Below are 14,982 nucleotides of genomic sequence, written 5' to 3' on the forward strand. Positions count from 1 at the left end.
ATATCTTAGAAACTTGCTCAAAAGATTTTTCTCTCTTTCCCAGTTTTGGCGTTCTCCGACCGCTGGAATTACGTCATTACAGCGGTGTAACGGCTATTGGCCAGATTTTCTTAAGTTGCAGCAATGAACACATTTGATAGCTGCTTTAAAAAGAAAGCCACAAAACCATAACAGAAGGCGTATCTGCTGCCGCAAAAAGCAAAAGGGAAGGCGTATCTGATGCCACGAGCAAATCACGCAGTCCCGCTCCGTGCTGGCGATGATTATAGCTTTCGCAGGCCTTGCAGACGTGAAGAAAGAGTGAAAGCGTTAATCGGAAGTGTTGCAGAGTCCCTTTAAACATCGCCGCAGGTGGGCTTCACCCCAACACTCCAGAACGACCAATCATCGTGACCAAATGTGCAAATTTGGCGAATGACGAGACCTAGCATGCGATTAGATCAAAATACAGCTTGCGCTGCCGAAAGTGTTGCATCGAAAGTGTTTATCGAAAGTGTTGCAGGGTGTTGTGAACCCAGCAACACTTTCGATAAACGCTTTCCCTCTTTCCTTCGCGTCTGGGAGCACTGTTAAAGCTACAGTTATCGCCAGCACAGAGCGACACTGCGTGTTTTGCTTGTCGCACCAGATACGCCTTCCATTTTTGCTTTGTTTCTGTGGCTTTATTTTTAAAGTTGCCATCGAAAAGCATTCATTGCTGAAACTGAAGGAAAACCGGCCAACAGCCGCTACATGGCCTCAGTGACGTAAATCGGGCTGTCAAAGAAGGTCAAGACCGGGAAAGAGAGAAAAATCTTTTGAGCGAGTTTTCAAGTTATCTGGTGAGCATAGAGCAGTAATTTTTGGCTGAGGTACTATGCGACCCCCTAATCTAAGTACGGGGTGTGTTGGGCGACTACGGTCTGCAAGCATTTAAGATTTCAAAAAAAGTTGAAAAAAGTGTTGCAGGGTCCGTTTAAAGGAACACTGAAGTGATTTGCAAACATTGCGGGATTACTAGCGAAAATTGTAGTCGGGAGTCTTTAGGCCATGTATCGACCACTCTCGCTGCGTTACGCGACTTTATTTAGCAGAAAAGTCAATTCAGAAATGCTGCCCTCCTCTCTGCATTCTCCTTGCCGATTTCCATGACGTTTCGCATGACGTCAGAAAAAGATGGCTTGGCTTGACTGCGCTACTGCCTGGCTCGCCGACCCTCCGACAGTATCCGTCGGCCCAGTGTATATTCGGTCGGCCGCCAGCGGGTCATCGCAATTCGTTCGGTCAGATGAAACTAAGCCACGACACGATTACCGCCTGGAGGAATGCGCTTTTAGTTTGTTAGTTTGTAGACTATCAAGCTCCAAGTCCAAGTAGCTCCACACCAGCGCACATGCCACGCTTCGCTGACTGGTGCGCTAGTAGAAACATTTAAGGCCAATTGAAGGCGGGAGAAGGATAATCGAAGCTAATATAGGTACTAAGGAAATAAATTAAACTGAAACTTTTACCGTACAGCGTAAAACCAGGGTGCAGGAAGCGCTTTTTTGCGCTGGGTGAACAAGCACAGCGGTCAGCAGCACGACTACGCATCTTAGAACGCTTTTGTCTAAGAAATGCAATTGCTAGACGTGAGATATTGTGGGAATTTCGGGGACGCTTACTGCACAAGCGATATACCAGAAATAATCATCTAAGCTGCTTGAAATGCCAAAACAAACTGGCTATACGTAATATACTTTATATTTCCAACATCGCCAACCCTGGCTCGTGGCCGAGTGGTCTGGAGGGCTCGGTATGTTGTCTTGCAAGTCGCAAGGTCGAATCCGCGATAGTCCATTTTTTGAAGTTGATTTCTTCGTTTTTGGCCCATGTTTTCTATTCTGAATTCGCCATTTTTGGACTGTAACGTCCATTGCGCCTTGAGCGAGTTCTTCGCAGAAGGAAGGAAGGAAGAATGTAGAAGAAAGGCAGGAAAGTTAACCTGGCTAGAGCCTAGTTTGCTATCCTGCACGTGGGAAAGGGGAAATGGGCAAAAAAGAGAGAGGAAAAAAAGAGGAAAAGTTGGACCAGAAACGTATGCCCAGCACTGAGGCACTGACAGTGATTGATACTGGAGGCTCTCAGTCTAACGCGCGCAGACTGGCACTGACGCGCTAGCGAGTTCTCGTTCGCGTACTGTTCCCATAAGCAGCGACTGCTTGCGGGCAGTGGGCACAGCCCTGAATAAGCCGACCCTTGGCCTGGTGAGAACACGCTTTTTACGATACACGCATGAGACAGGCAAGCTCCAAAGATGGGGGGAAAGCGCATCGCATTTGAGCGTCTGCGGGGACGCGGAGGGCGTTCATCCAGTGCGTACGCCTCGGCTAGTGATTGCTACGATTCGAAGCTGTGCTGGTAGGCTTATTTGACGCATTTTGCAGCCGATAACTGAGATATTGAGAATGCCCATCTAACGATAACGTCAGATGCCAAGCATGTTCTTTCACAGGACCCAAGCCGATACTTGTTTGAATTCTAATCTTGGACATCGTCCAATCACGTAGCACCTTTTACTGACGTCACTGCTGTTGGTGCAGCCGCCGCAAACCGCGCACGGCAGTTTTTCTTATTTCAGGCTTTGTGAAATAAATACCGCCTTATCGCCCGGATAAACGATGAAAAGGGGGTTTATTTGAACCAGTCTACGCAGTTCAAGCAAAAACGGGAGCTTGAAAAAGTCACTTCAGTGTCCCTTTAAGAGTGCGGGACTTCGATGATCATAGACCGCGCTGCCTGTAACGTACGTGGGCTGGAACGGAAAGGTATTCTGGTCCCCTGTCGTTTCGCGCTTTAGCGCACCGCGAATCAAGTTGGAAGTCGAAGTGAGACGGATACGACGACAAGAACCAAGGTTGCAGGACACAATCTAAAACGCCCGTTGAGGGGAGGTCTCAAGGCTGAGCGGACAACGTGCAGTGTAGGGAACCCATGGAAAGCCGCGGCCCCAAAGAATAAGATGAAAAACCTGCACAAGTAAAAAACACGATTTGAGCTTAAAAGAGCAAATAATTAGGTTTTTAAGGGAGAAGTGGAAGAAAGAAGAGCAATAAGCCATTAATCGCACGTGAAATGCAAATAAACGTGAAATCTAAAGAAACAATTTTTAGTATTATCCATTTGCCGAGAAGAGATTGAAGAGCATGCACCAAGGACGTTTTCCCTCATAACAAAAATCTGGAGGACTGAGTTGTACCAAAACAGAAAAAAACCGGGCCATCCCCACTAACGTGAAACCTGGGGAGGGGCGAAGCACGCAGTGTAAAAATGTATTCAAAGATTGTAAGTCTCTTTGTTGCCACACGGCGCGCGCTAATATACGCGTCATCCCTATTACGAAGACGGAGTTGAAGTGAAACTCGAAACGAATAACTGCAAATTTTAAAGGGACAGACAACCGGTTTTTGTCGAGTATTCTCTATCCCAAATGAAAGGGCATCACTTAGAGCCCCTTGACGAGAAACGGTTTTGCTGATAACGCCCTAGAAATTTTTAAATCGGAATTTTTAGATCTACGAGCCGTATGTGTCCCTCCCAAAAATAATGCTGGCAACCATGACATAGAGTAGCTCGGCAACATACTTTTGTCTGTATGCGAAATGAAAAAAGATATTTAAAAACTTGTCCCCAGCTGAAAAAGTTTGAATCGCAGGCTTTCCTGTTCCTTTATGTGTGTTTTTAATGCAACGGTTTATTTTGCACGAATGCGCCATCTGTTGGGATAGACGATAGGTAGAATCTGGCTTCACGTTGTGGAGGCGGGAAGTTCGATTCTCCCCGGGCGCGACGTTATTTCTTTTTTTTTTTTAGCTGCCGTTGGCGTATTTGGACACTGGAATCAAATATTTTGGCAGAACAAACACCCCTGACTCAGGCAGAATCGTCAAAGCTCCTTCACTGAGTCTGTTTACTGAACGCTGCCGTTGATTCTGGGCATGGAGGCTCAGTTAGCCACACTGAGAGCACCCCAGCGACGGTGGGCGTCCGGTGGGCAGCGCGTTTTTAAAATTTTCAAAATAATGTTTCGAAATAAATATACAATTTAACCTTATACAAATACTTGTATTAAAAGGTTTTCAATACTTAAATAAACGTTTCAGCAGTTACAGCAGCTGCTAAGTTTGCAGGTCCCGTGACAGGAACACATATTGTAGTGTCAAGTTTTGACACTACGAACCGCCACCCTTCCGATTTATTTCCCCCAATTTGTTTAGAAATTGCTTGTGGTTACCGGGCTATATAAAACGCTGGCTTTCATATGAGCTAGAGCACATATACGCGACAAAAATCGGTTGTCTGTCCCTTTAAAGTTAAGGCGAGTACGGAGCGAAATAGAAGCAAGCAAATGAGCCGGAACGAAAAACGAGTGTCCCGGTGTGTTCTTTCGTTACTTTCTAGCGCGAGGCACCGGAGCTAGGTGATGATCATCTAGAAAACCAAAAGTCCCAACAGCAGCTTCACCGCAATGCGTCTAACACCACGACGCCTTAGGTCTCCCGTAACTTATTGCAGCAGACTCACTCCCCTTCATTTGGATAGAATTATGTCAAAACTGGACATAACGTTAACCTTCAGCGTGCCGGCCTATAAACAACGTTATGTCGCGTTTATGATAATTGCGCTTGACTGACGAGCATCTTATCGACTAACAAAATTCAGAGCGTTGAAGACAATCACAAAAGAGGCGCCGTGCTCGGCACACGCAAAGAGGGAGCTCTTCCAGCGTGGGCGAATAGTGTCTCGATTTCGAATTCGTGTCGTCGGTAGTTCGCCGGAAAAAAAAGGGGGAAGGAGGGGGATTGGGAAGGGGGGGGGGGGGGGGGGGGCTACCGCACGAACGTGCTGCGAACTTCAGTGACACCAGAATGATTTCGCCAACGATTTCAAGCTTTCCCGCCACACTTTCGCATGTGTAGCGTTGGACCATATGAGGGAATTGGCGATCACGAGTCCGTTCTCTCTTCATCCATTGTCCATCGCTCTCGCGGCGACAACGCCATCTCGAGGCCAGTACTGACACTGCAGCGGAGGGCCACTTCTGGTATAGACTGAGTATTTCCAACTGCTTGGCAAATTTCTGCGATTAAACGTCACTTGTGATATGAATTAATGATTTCTAGACAATCCCCTGGGAGTGCCGTTCACAGCCAATGCTGATACTGCTGCAGTGGGGTCCCGCAATCTCCCAGCTAATGCTATAGAATTAGGTCACTTCAGATATGAATTTACCATTATCATCCTTTTGGCAAATTCAATTCGATAACCCGCGTCACTTAATTATGGCGTGGACAGACAACATTGGCCATTAGGTGGGCCCAAGATGAATCTGAGATGGCGTTCGCTTCTCGACCTAGCACCCCGAGGCGTTATTTCAGGTTGGCCATTTTCAAATTCGCAGCCCCACTCTAAGGTCGTCCAATTTTTTTTAAATGATAACAACTTATGGTAACAACATGGTAACAACTTATGGTAACAACATATGTGCTATTCAATGGTTACAACATATATGTCGTTCATACCTCCGAAGCTGCTTTGAAACCATAATATAACAAACTTCCTTTACATTTTAGATATGACTTAAAATTAACGGGACCAATGGGAGGGGGTTATATGACACTTTGGCTGTAGAAATAATTTCCCTACCCAGGCTTGAAAGGTGGAAAGGTTAATTTTTTTTTATTTCTTGCCGCAACCTTCCTGTACGATAGTGCGTCCAGGCATGAAGTGAGAGGCACCGTTCAATCGCTATAGTTAAGACACGGAAGATCGCTGCGCGCTCAAAACTAGTTCGTGCGTACAAGTACCCCCAGGAAAACGAGAGTGACGGAGCAACAGTGCGAGAAACGGGATCGCGGGAACTGTTGCACAGGCCTGGAAAGCTTCAGTGCCAACCGTGAAGTAAGCCCGCCAGTGCGTGTACGGTTACTATCCGTCGCCCCTGTATAGAAACTGGAGAGGCGCGCAGGGGGAGGTTGTGCCGGTACAGCGAAGTCAACAAGCGTAACTTCAACCGAGCATCTCAGGCTCGTGAGTAAAGCGGCGTGCAGAGTATACTATGACAATGAGGCACGCCGTGGAGATTGCCCTCGCACCGTCACTGCACTGCAATGTTTGGGCGCATGTGCTTAGAGTTGCGCTGTTTCAGTGCTACGAGCCCGTACTGCCAGCTGACTGAAAGCCACTACCACAGCGATTTATCAGACCTCCCCTTTTAGGCGTTAGGTCCAAGCTCTTTTCTCTCTTCCGACATAGTAGATAACAATTAAGAGGAACTCCCTTAAGCCATATAACTGGGTGAGCCGAAAATATGGGCATCATGTGGTTGCGTGCGTCACGGACGCAATTCCCCTTGTGCTCTTGTTCATGTCGCGTCTTCGAGAACCTTGCACCAGACCGAGTAGAAAAAGGAAGTGACGCCGCCTAATTTCAGGGTAAAAAATTACGGTAAGGTGATAGCACCTACAATTAATTTGAGAAAACTCTTAATTCCCGACGTTTTAAGCTCCCCTGATACCAGGTCATGAAGCCGACGCTGAGCAGGGAACGTCACCGGGGAAGTGTCAGCGAGTATTAACAGTGGACGCAGAAACGTAAAGGGCAGGATGAGTTCCGCGAAATAGGCGGATTTGCGACTGTATTACACCTCTCCACGGATTCTGAGAGACAGTCAAGACTAATTGATTGAATCATTCCCCTAAAATATTCTAGTAAGTTCAATGAGGAAAGTGGAGTCACAATGAGGAAAGTGGAGTGAGGAATCACTCCTAAGCACGAATAATAAATGCATTCTCAGCACTACTGCTATACTGTCTCCTCCCTCGTTCCATTTGAAGCGACTATTTAAACTGAACGAATGATATAGTACTTTGGACGTTTTTGCTTGTGACCTCAGACAAGCCGAGCAGACGCTCATAGTACTTTATTCGCTGCATGAAGTTTAAAGTTTTGGTATAGTTTCAGGCAGTGAGTTTCATACCGTGAAGCCAATTTGAGCAGGCTTATCGTAAGCTCTGTTGGCGGGGAAAGCGCTCGGGGCAAAATTTGTAGTTGCTTAGGCATGTCGCCATACGGCACCACAGGCTAAATATGCGACGCAATGAAGAAGACAAGCCACAATATAAAGAGGTGACAGCACAAGCAACGCCTGTTTGTTTTAAGGTATGTTTTCGCTGATCAAGAGCAAATCGCAACTACAAACGGTCATGCAAGAGTGTCTGAATCATGCCTTATGCGGCTCCTTACCTTTCTTACCTTGAATTGTTCAGGTACCTCGAGGCTAGCCCACCTGTCTTGCGACTTGCATTTAATAGAATCACCTGATTAATTAAAATACCTACTGCTGCTCCTTTAATTGTTTTTTTTTCTTGGGGCGTGTGTGTAATACGAATGCCGCACTCTCCAAAAGGTAACCCGCTAGAAATCCATCCGAATAACAACAACAAAAGCCCACACGGGGTGCCGCGAAACCCACGCAACAAAAGTGCACTCAAACAGGGCAATCAAAAGATCCAGTCAACTGGAAACGCTGGCACACTTACTGCTTCCGCAGTTCTATTTGCATGGGATTTCTTTTTCGTTACGCCATTCATGCTTCTCGCTAACGACTGGCAGTTGTCTCCTCCACTGAATGCGGCCTTTCAAGCCACTTCCAGAAAATAAAACGTATTTTTTTAACCATTCCTGTGGTCAATGTTTGCTGAAGCGGACACGGAAGAGACCAGCAAATTCGTTCGTTCCACTAGTGCCTGTCTCCCCGAGTAGAAAGAAAAGAATGTTTCTCTGTTGTTATTGCTTGTTATTCGACGTCTCCAACGGCAGACTCTCTAGGAATGTGACACAGGGCACGTTGAGCGAAAGCACGCAACAAGAATTTCGGTTCCATGATTAAAACAGCGCATGGGACAGGACGACACAAGCTGACAAGGACGGGCGCTGACTGACGACTAAATTTTATTGAAAGCTACAGCGAAATATATATGAAGAAGCAAGAGCACAAGCAGAACAAGCAAAGCAAACAAAGGTTACAAAGAGATTACTAAGCAGTGGTGTCACCCCCCGCAGCCACGCCGCTCAAATAACTTATCTCTCTAGCATGCAGTGCGATTGATGGCATGCTTACACACACTAGTCCCCCATTTTATAGATTTTGAATGCTTCCGAAACTTCACCTGTGCGTTGGTCCGGGTGCCAGTTCACAATCTAGGCATGGTCGAGCTTAGGCGAGCAGCCATGTTCTCCGCAATGAGTAGCGAGATTGCTCCCCTGGAACGTCTTGAGCGAATTAGCATGCTCGCGTAGGCGATCGTTGTAGGACCTATGTAGGACTTCCCGCAGGATAGCGGGACTTTGTACACCACAGAAAGACTGCAATCCGTGTAGGTGTATTTATGACTGACGTACGTTGCAACGTCCCAAGCTACAGTTGTCGCTGTAGACCTTTCTGCAAAGTTTAGAAACCTTATTGGGGGCGGAAAAAACCACTCTGACGCCACCTTCCTTCCAGTTTTCAAAAGTTTGTGTGACACCCGGTGCAAGTATGGGACGACGGCTAGGCTTTCTTTTTTTTTTTGTTGCGGGTTTTCTCAGGCCTGCCTTCACACATTTTCTTCAGAAAGACTCCTGCGAGGCTCTTGACCAACCGTTCGGGGAAGCCCGCCTCTTTGAGCCGCGAGTCTTGTGGCTGGGACAAGGTGCTGGCAACTTCTGTGTAGGGCATTCCGCAAGGCGCCTTCGGCGATTCCGCACTTAACCACTTTTGAGTGAGCCAATTAAAACGGCAGTGGGCTCTTCTGAGAACGGGGGGAATACTGCCAACAAACGTCATGCGCATGAAGGTGCAGAATTCAATCCAAAAATCGAAGCTCAGGCTTGATCAGTAGCTCCCTTTTTAAAACCAAGCCACGCAACGTCTACTCAAAAACGCCGCAGATGTGGTCAACATCTTGCACAGGCGTCACACCTTTCGGGCACTCGCAAAGGACCAAAAAATCGTCGACGTACCTAAAAACAGTCGTTGCTTTGGCGGCACTCAACTCCTGTTTCAGGTTCCTGTCAAACTGCGCCGGCAGAAGGTCGCTAAGCAGCGGGGCCAGGCAAGATTCGATGCAGACGCCAGTCTTCATCGGACTTGTGCCGCAGTCTTGTACCGCAATGGTCCTGGAACCTGACCGATCCGTAGTTGTCAATGCTGTTGCTTACGACCTGGAGTAAATCCGCATGGGGCAAAGAGTAGAACAAATCCTTGATATCAATGAAAAACGCGCTCACGCCTACTGGTTCGGCCACTTTCAGGAACTAAGACTCCTCAACAGTGCTCCGAACGAGAAAAGGGTCTTCGATGGTGAGCACAGACAAGGACCGTTGTAGGTACACACCTAAGCACCGCTGCCAGGCCCCACGCTCAGTGACTATAGCCCTGAAAGGGCACTCAGTTTTGTGCGTTTTTGCCATGAAAAATGGCGTGAGGGTCACGTTTTTACAGAATTCGCCAGTCCCGTTAGTCCAGCACTCTCGCACAATTTGATGGCCTTAGCCCGGACCTTCCCTGGGATGCGGTCTTAAACCCTGCGGAAGAGAGAGAGAGAGAGAGAGAGAGAGAGAGAGAGAGAGAGAGAGAGAGAGAGTGAGAGAGAGAGAGAGAGAGAGAGAGAGAGAGAGAGAGAGAGAGAGAGAGAGAGAGAGAGAGAGAGAGAGAGAGAGAGAGAGAGAGAGAGAGAGAGAGAATGAAATCTTTATCGAGCAGGGGATCATGCTATGGGCCTCGCCGCATGGAAGGCATTCATAGCCCGGGTTTCTTTGGCTTGTATTGAAATCTCCTCCCTCTCATGTTGCAAACAAACTGAAGAAAAAGTTTCTTATGGTGACCCGTGGCTACAGCTTTCTCCTACGCGCGTTTCTAAACAGGACTATTTGTTAAAGAAAGTAAAGACAGAAAGGCTAAAATCCCTGGCGTGTGGTGAAAGTTTTGAAGAGTAACAGAAAAGACTGAAGAATGCCCTTTAAAGGAATACTCACACGAAATGTCAAAGCTGACATAGCTATTTAAAAAGGCTCCTTTCTATGCATGTGGAGATTACGTACCAGGAAGTTTCAACCGTAACGGTTCAGTATAACATATTTTAAGCCAATTTTAATCTTTGCACACACTAGAAGATTTAGAGCGGTCGGAAGCATACCAATCTGTACCTCAAAACTTCAAAGACATCCTCGAACACTACCGCCTCGAACGCCGCATCTTCCCCCCACGCCACGACAATTTGACTAAGGAAGAAGCCACCACCTACCGCAGCCTTCAAACCAACACCTACCCGCACGGCACCCTCCTCCACGCCATCCACCCCACCTCCTACTCCGCCACTTGCAAGTACTGTCCCCAACGCTGCGCACTCTACCATATGATTTGGGCGTGCTCCCGCACACCATCCCTCCCCCCTATTCCCTGCCCCAACCATGAGCAGTGGGAAGGCATGCTAGCCAGCCCAGACCCCGGCGATCAGCTTCGGCTGGTTGAAAGGGCCCGCCTGGCAGCGACTGCCCAGGGACTTCTGGACTGAGAAGACCCCCCATTGCCACTACTCCTGAATATAGAAACAAAGTTTATTCCTCCTCCTCCCCGGTACTCCTTTAAAGGGGCCATGCAGACAAAATACAAGTTTGGTTTATTCGAAAGATTTCTTGTTTTATAGTGAACCCAGCGCTTGGGCGGCAGCAAACGATGCCGTATTCACTGAGAAATTAATCGATGTAGGTTAAAATTTTGATTCTCCCGCCAAACCGTGTGTTTTCGTGACGTCTGCCGTAAAGTCATGAGCGCGAGATTCAAACGAAATTTTAGTGCGTCATTAGGCTCTGCAGCCTTGCTATACCGTCAGTCCTCCCAGAAGGTGCTACCATAGTCAGCCGCGGACCGTTGCCCGCCGTTGCTTTGTTTTTGACCGTATTTGCACCTGGCTAGTTTTTGTTACGGTAGAAAGTTGACGTTTCGTGAAACATGGGTTATGCTCGACAAACAGGGGCACGTAAGACAGCGTCGCTTACGCCAATCGGCCAGTGTCGTGTAAAACAACTCCAAAGCGGCGGACTGCTGTGTAGCTAAAACGAGCATAGTACGCCTATTGTCAATAGCAGTGCGCATCGGTACTTCTATGTTTATGTGCATTTCCGTAACTTCCATTATTAAACACAGTATTCTTACTTCTGTAAAATGAATACGTATTACATTTAAGCGCAATTAGCTCGCTCAGCAAGCTTATAAGCCCTGCCTAATTTGCGTTTGTTTTTGCCGGTCTCAGCCAATCGCACAGCTGTGCATATGACATCGTAGGTTCTGTTGCGGAAAATGGGCTAGTGGGTCGCATGGCCATGCCCTTTTTTCCTTATTATATAGCTTATTTGAGCGAAGAGTGGGTTAAAAGAGGTGTCAGTATAATTCTAACGAGGCAACCTTTCGAATGAACAGTGTTTTGTCTGCGTGGCCCCTTTAAAGTACAACAGGAAGCCTAACTATCGTATTAGGCTAAACTAACCTGGAAAACCTCGCACACAGTCTACAACATATACTTGAGCAGGTTGAGCTCATGTTGACAACAATAATTTCGCCCAGCTAAACTTTTTGTCCACGTGTGTGAGGAAAAGAGGTGCGCCAAACTTTCTTCACTCCAGACCACAGTCAAGGTACTCTTATTCAACACCGAATAAATTCATGATGAAAAATATAATCTCTGTGATTTTTTTTATGTAAAAGCCAAAATGGGCCTCTACTTCACAGTCACCAATTTTAACGCAGAAACTTTGTCCTTATGTGATTATGTTATTTGGGGTATCTGCAGGGAACTAACGTGCCCGCTCACTGTTTTAGTTCGCTGGTATTATAGGACCCCCCTTTCTCATGTGACCGATGTTTCCTTGTCTATGCAGCACGCTTAACCAATTAGGAGGCGCGCCTATGTGGTGTTGGGAAAAATTCCGTAATTTTACGGCTTATTCTGCGCAACAAAAACACGGACGATTTTTTGGTTCCTTATATTCACTACAGACATCTCATTCCTGATGTTTGAGAGTAGCTATAGCACTAGTTGTTTCGCTTTAATGCCCTTCCTATTCGTGCCCCAATCACTTGCTAGTTGCTTATGGAGGATTAAAATTAGCCAGTCGATATTGGCGCTTCGCTAGTGCGCGCTAGCTTCTTGATGCATAACGGCAGTTATCTGGCATTTCGGTTCATACAACTAAACTTGTTTTTTCTGACAAGCCTTTTTTTTTTTACTGCGAAGGAGTATATGTCTAACCTCTCCAGTTTTACCTAACCTACCCAAATCCAGTGGTTTCGATCTTGGTAGGTTGGTGTGTGACACTGTCAGTAAGATGCCTACGACGCAGGACGGAAACTGACAGCCACATGTTTGTCCCCTAGAATAAAGCTCGAGGCCTTCCAGGTTTTAACTCGCTATGGGACGGACGCATCTCCTTCTCTTGGAGGAAGAAGAGCGGGATTTGAAGAAGCGTCGGCCCGAACAGAAGCGCGAATGGGCGCGAAAAAAAAATACAAAGCCAAGCCGCTGCCGAAGCCGTTGCTGTCTCATGTTCCAGCTCATCGAGGAGCTGCAAATTTCTCCTGGAGGAACAGAAACTTTAACGCTTGGAACGCCGGCGTGAGCCAATATTACTTGTTCAGCTGAAAGGGCTTTGAGACCGCCATTTTCAACGGTGTCTTTCAATTTGAAGTACGCGCACATAACCGGTTCCCAGTTTTTGGGTGTAATGGTTGGGAGTGGGGAGAGTAGGGGGTGGGGGCGTCCACGCGCAGCTAAAAGTTCCATCCCCTCACTGATGACATGTCCGTTGTGCAGGCGGGAGGTTTAAACATGTGCGACAGACGGCCCAATGCGACCTGTCCCGGTGTCCTCAGTGGTCGAGCGGGTTGGGTTGGTGTGTTACAAAAACTGCAAGATGCCTAAGACGAGGGAGGGAAACAGACAGATCCATGCTTGTCCGCTAGTATGAGGATCGGGTCCGTCCAAGTTTCATTCAGCTAATTGGCTAGGAAGCATTTTCAATCGTACCTAATAAACAGACGTGTTTTGTTTCGTGCACTCCGTGGACAGTGTTCAGCTTCGCAGATCATCCTTCTTCACAGAGTGGAAGGGCACTAATTTTTGTTTGTGCGTTTTAAGCCGTATTATCTGTTGTAATGTACATGGTCTGGGACCTACGGGGTCCCTATAGGTGGCATCATCGTGAGAACTTAATTCTGGCTGGCGCTATTGATTCGCGGTCTCTGCTGCAGGCTTCAGCCACCGAAATACGTAGCTCGCTTGAATGAACTCTCGAAAATAATTCTTTGTTGCGATTAGGCATCCAACTGAAAAAAAACGAAAAAAATCAATCGCGGCAATGAAATGATAAAGAAAAAATTCAGTACCCTTCCACTGTGTGAAGAAGGATGACCACCGAGGTTCCTAGTGCAGAACCTCAACGTGGGCGACAAAGGGCTTTTACCAGGGCGTATTTAAAGGAGCGCAAGAAACAGAACACGTTTGCTTGTAATTTGCGATTGAGCCTATTTCCTATTTAATTACATGTATTAAACTTGGACGGACCAACTCTTTATTCCAGCGGACCAACAAAGGGCTGTCCGTTTCTCTTCTGCAGAAGACCGCGTATAGACGGGAATTCCCCAGCAGACGGGAATTCCCCATTTACAACTTAACCGCAAACTCTGTAATTTTGAAACGTAAATGAACTCGGCGTGATGTCTTAGCGGCTGATGATGATATAATTGGTTTTGGGATAGTTTCGATAAAGCAAGAGCTAGAGCCGTTTTCTGTAGTCATGCCCCCTCCGCAGATGGACATGCTTCATCACTTTGCAACACTCAATGTGGGAAAGCCTTACAAAAACCAAGCTTACCCCGATTCCCTTAAAGTTGACTTCACCTCTAAACACAAATGAATTGCCAGGGAGACGTCTTTTAGAAGAAATTTAATCCATTTTATATCAAAATATAAAGGTCCTAGGACGTCTTTATTATTTCTCGGGTTTTTACTAACGCTGAAGGTGTGGCGCACAGTTTTACGATACCAGGGAATTGAATGGGCGCCGTAAGGTGGGCTACGATAGCGTGCGATTCTTGTCTACATCACTCTGTAGTGGGAGACGATCTGCCGGATCATAGCCATAGGCAGCTTTGCTGTAAAAATGAGTTTGACAAGCGGGGGAAGGAAGGGGGGGGGGGGGGGGGGGTTCTTGTTAGCAGTTCGCACAGGGTGCCAATAAGGCCGGCCCTGGTACGTTTCACAGCTATGGTTTAGCTTCGGCCAGTAAAGCCGCATTTAAAAATAAATTACTCGTAAAAAAAAAAACAATCCTGCTAGAGCAAGTAGTATGACGTGAAGGCTTCAGCCCAATCAAAGCTCGCTGTTCAGCAACTATGCTCGTTCAGCTCAATTACTCAAATACAACAATTGAGGAATTTCAGGCTGTGTGGGTGCAGAGTTCCCTGCTCTATTCCAATATCAGTTCATTATTACAGGAATCTTGGTTTTACGTCACTACGTTAATAGTACACTTACTGGGCGAATGCATTCGTTTCGGAGTTTTTGTGTGTGACTTATTTGGGAGTTCAGGACAGTAAGACATGCTCCCACTTCGGTCTGAGTGTTTGGAATAACACTAACAACATCTTCGTTGTCTGAAATAATAAACTGTACTGTGGACACAAAAAGAGCGAAAATGGACACCACGAACGTGGTAAAAAATTGAAATGCCTTCGTATCCCCTCGGTAAGATAGTAATTAGAAGGAAAAATACCGACGCAGTGCGCATACTGCGGAAGCTGGAAAAAATACGGTGGGAACAGATGAATCGGGCCTTGATGACACGACGTTCCGACAACTCATTTGTATCGCTTATACTGGTGCATATTTGTAGGCTCAGTGCTACTTGAACGGAGCAGTCGAATGC

At 46.9% G+C, this 14,982-nt stretch overlaps 1 protein-coding gene across 1 annotated transcript in view; it reads left to right on the forward strand.

The window, feature by feature from the left end:
• The window catches only part of LOC144159544 (nose resistant to fluoxetine protein 6-like), a 129,998-nt gene that overhangs the window by 59,244 nt on the left and 55,772 nt on the right, over positions 1 to 14,982 (forward strand). The window lies entirely within an intron of this gene.

Source organism: Haemaphysalis longicornis, unplaced genomic scaffold (assembly GCF_048455015.1).
Source record: "Haemaphysalis longicornis isolate Haplotype H1 unplaced genomic scaffold, Haemaphysalis longicornis Haplotype H1 scaffold_1, whole genome shotgun sequence".
NCBI classification, from domain to species: domain Eukaryota; kingdom Metazoa; phylum Arthropoda; class Arachnida; order Ixodida; family Ixodidae; genus Haemaphysalis; species Haemaphysalis longicornis.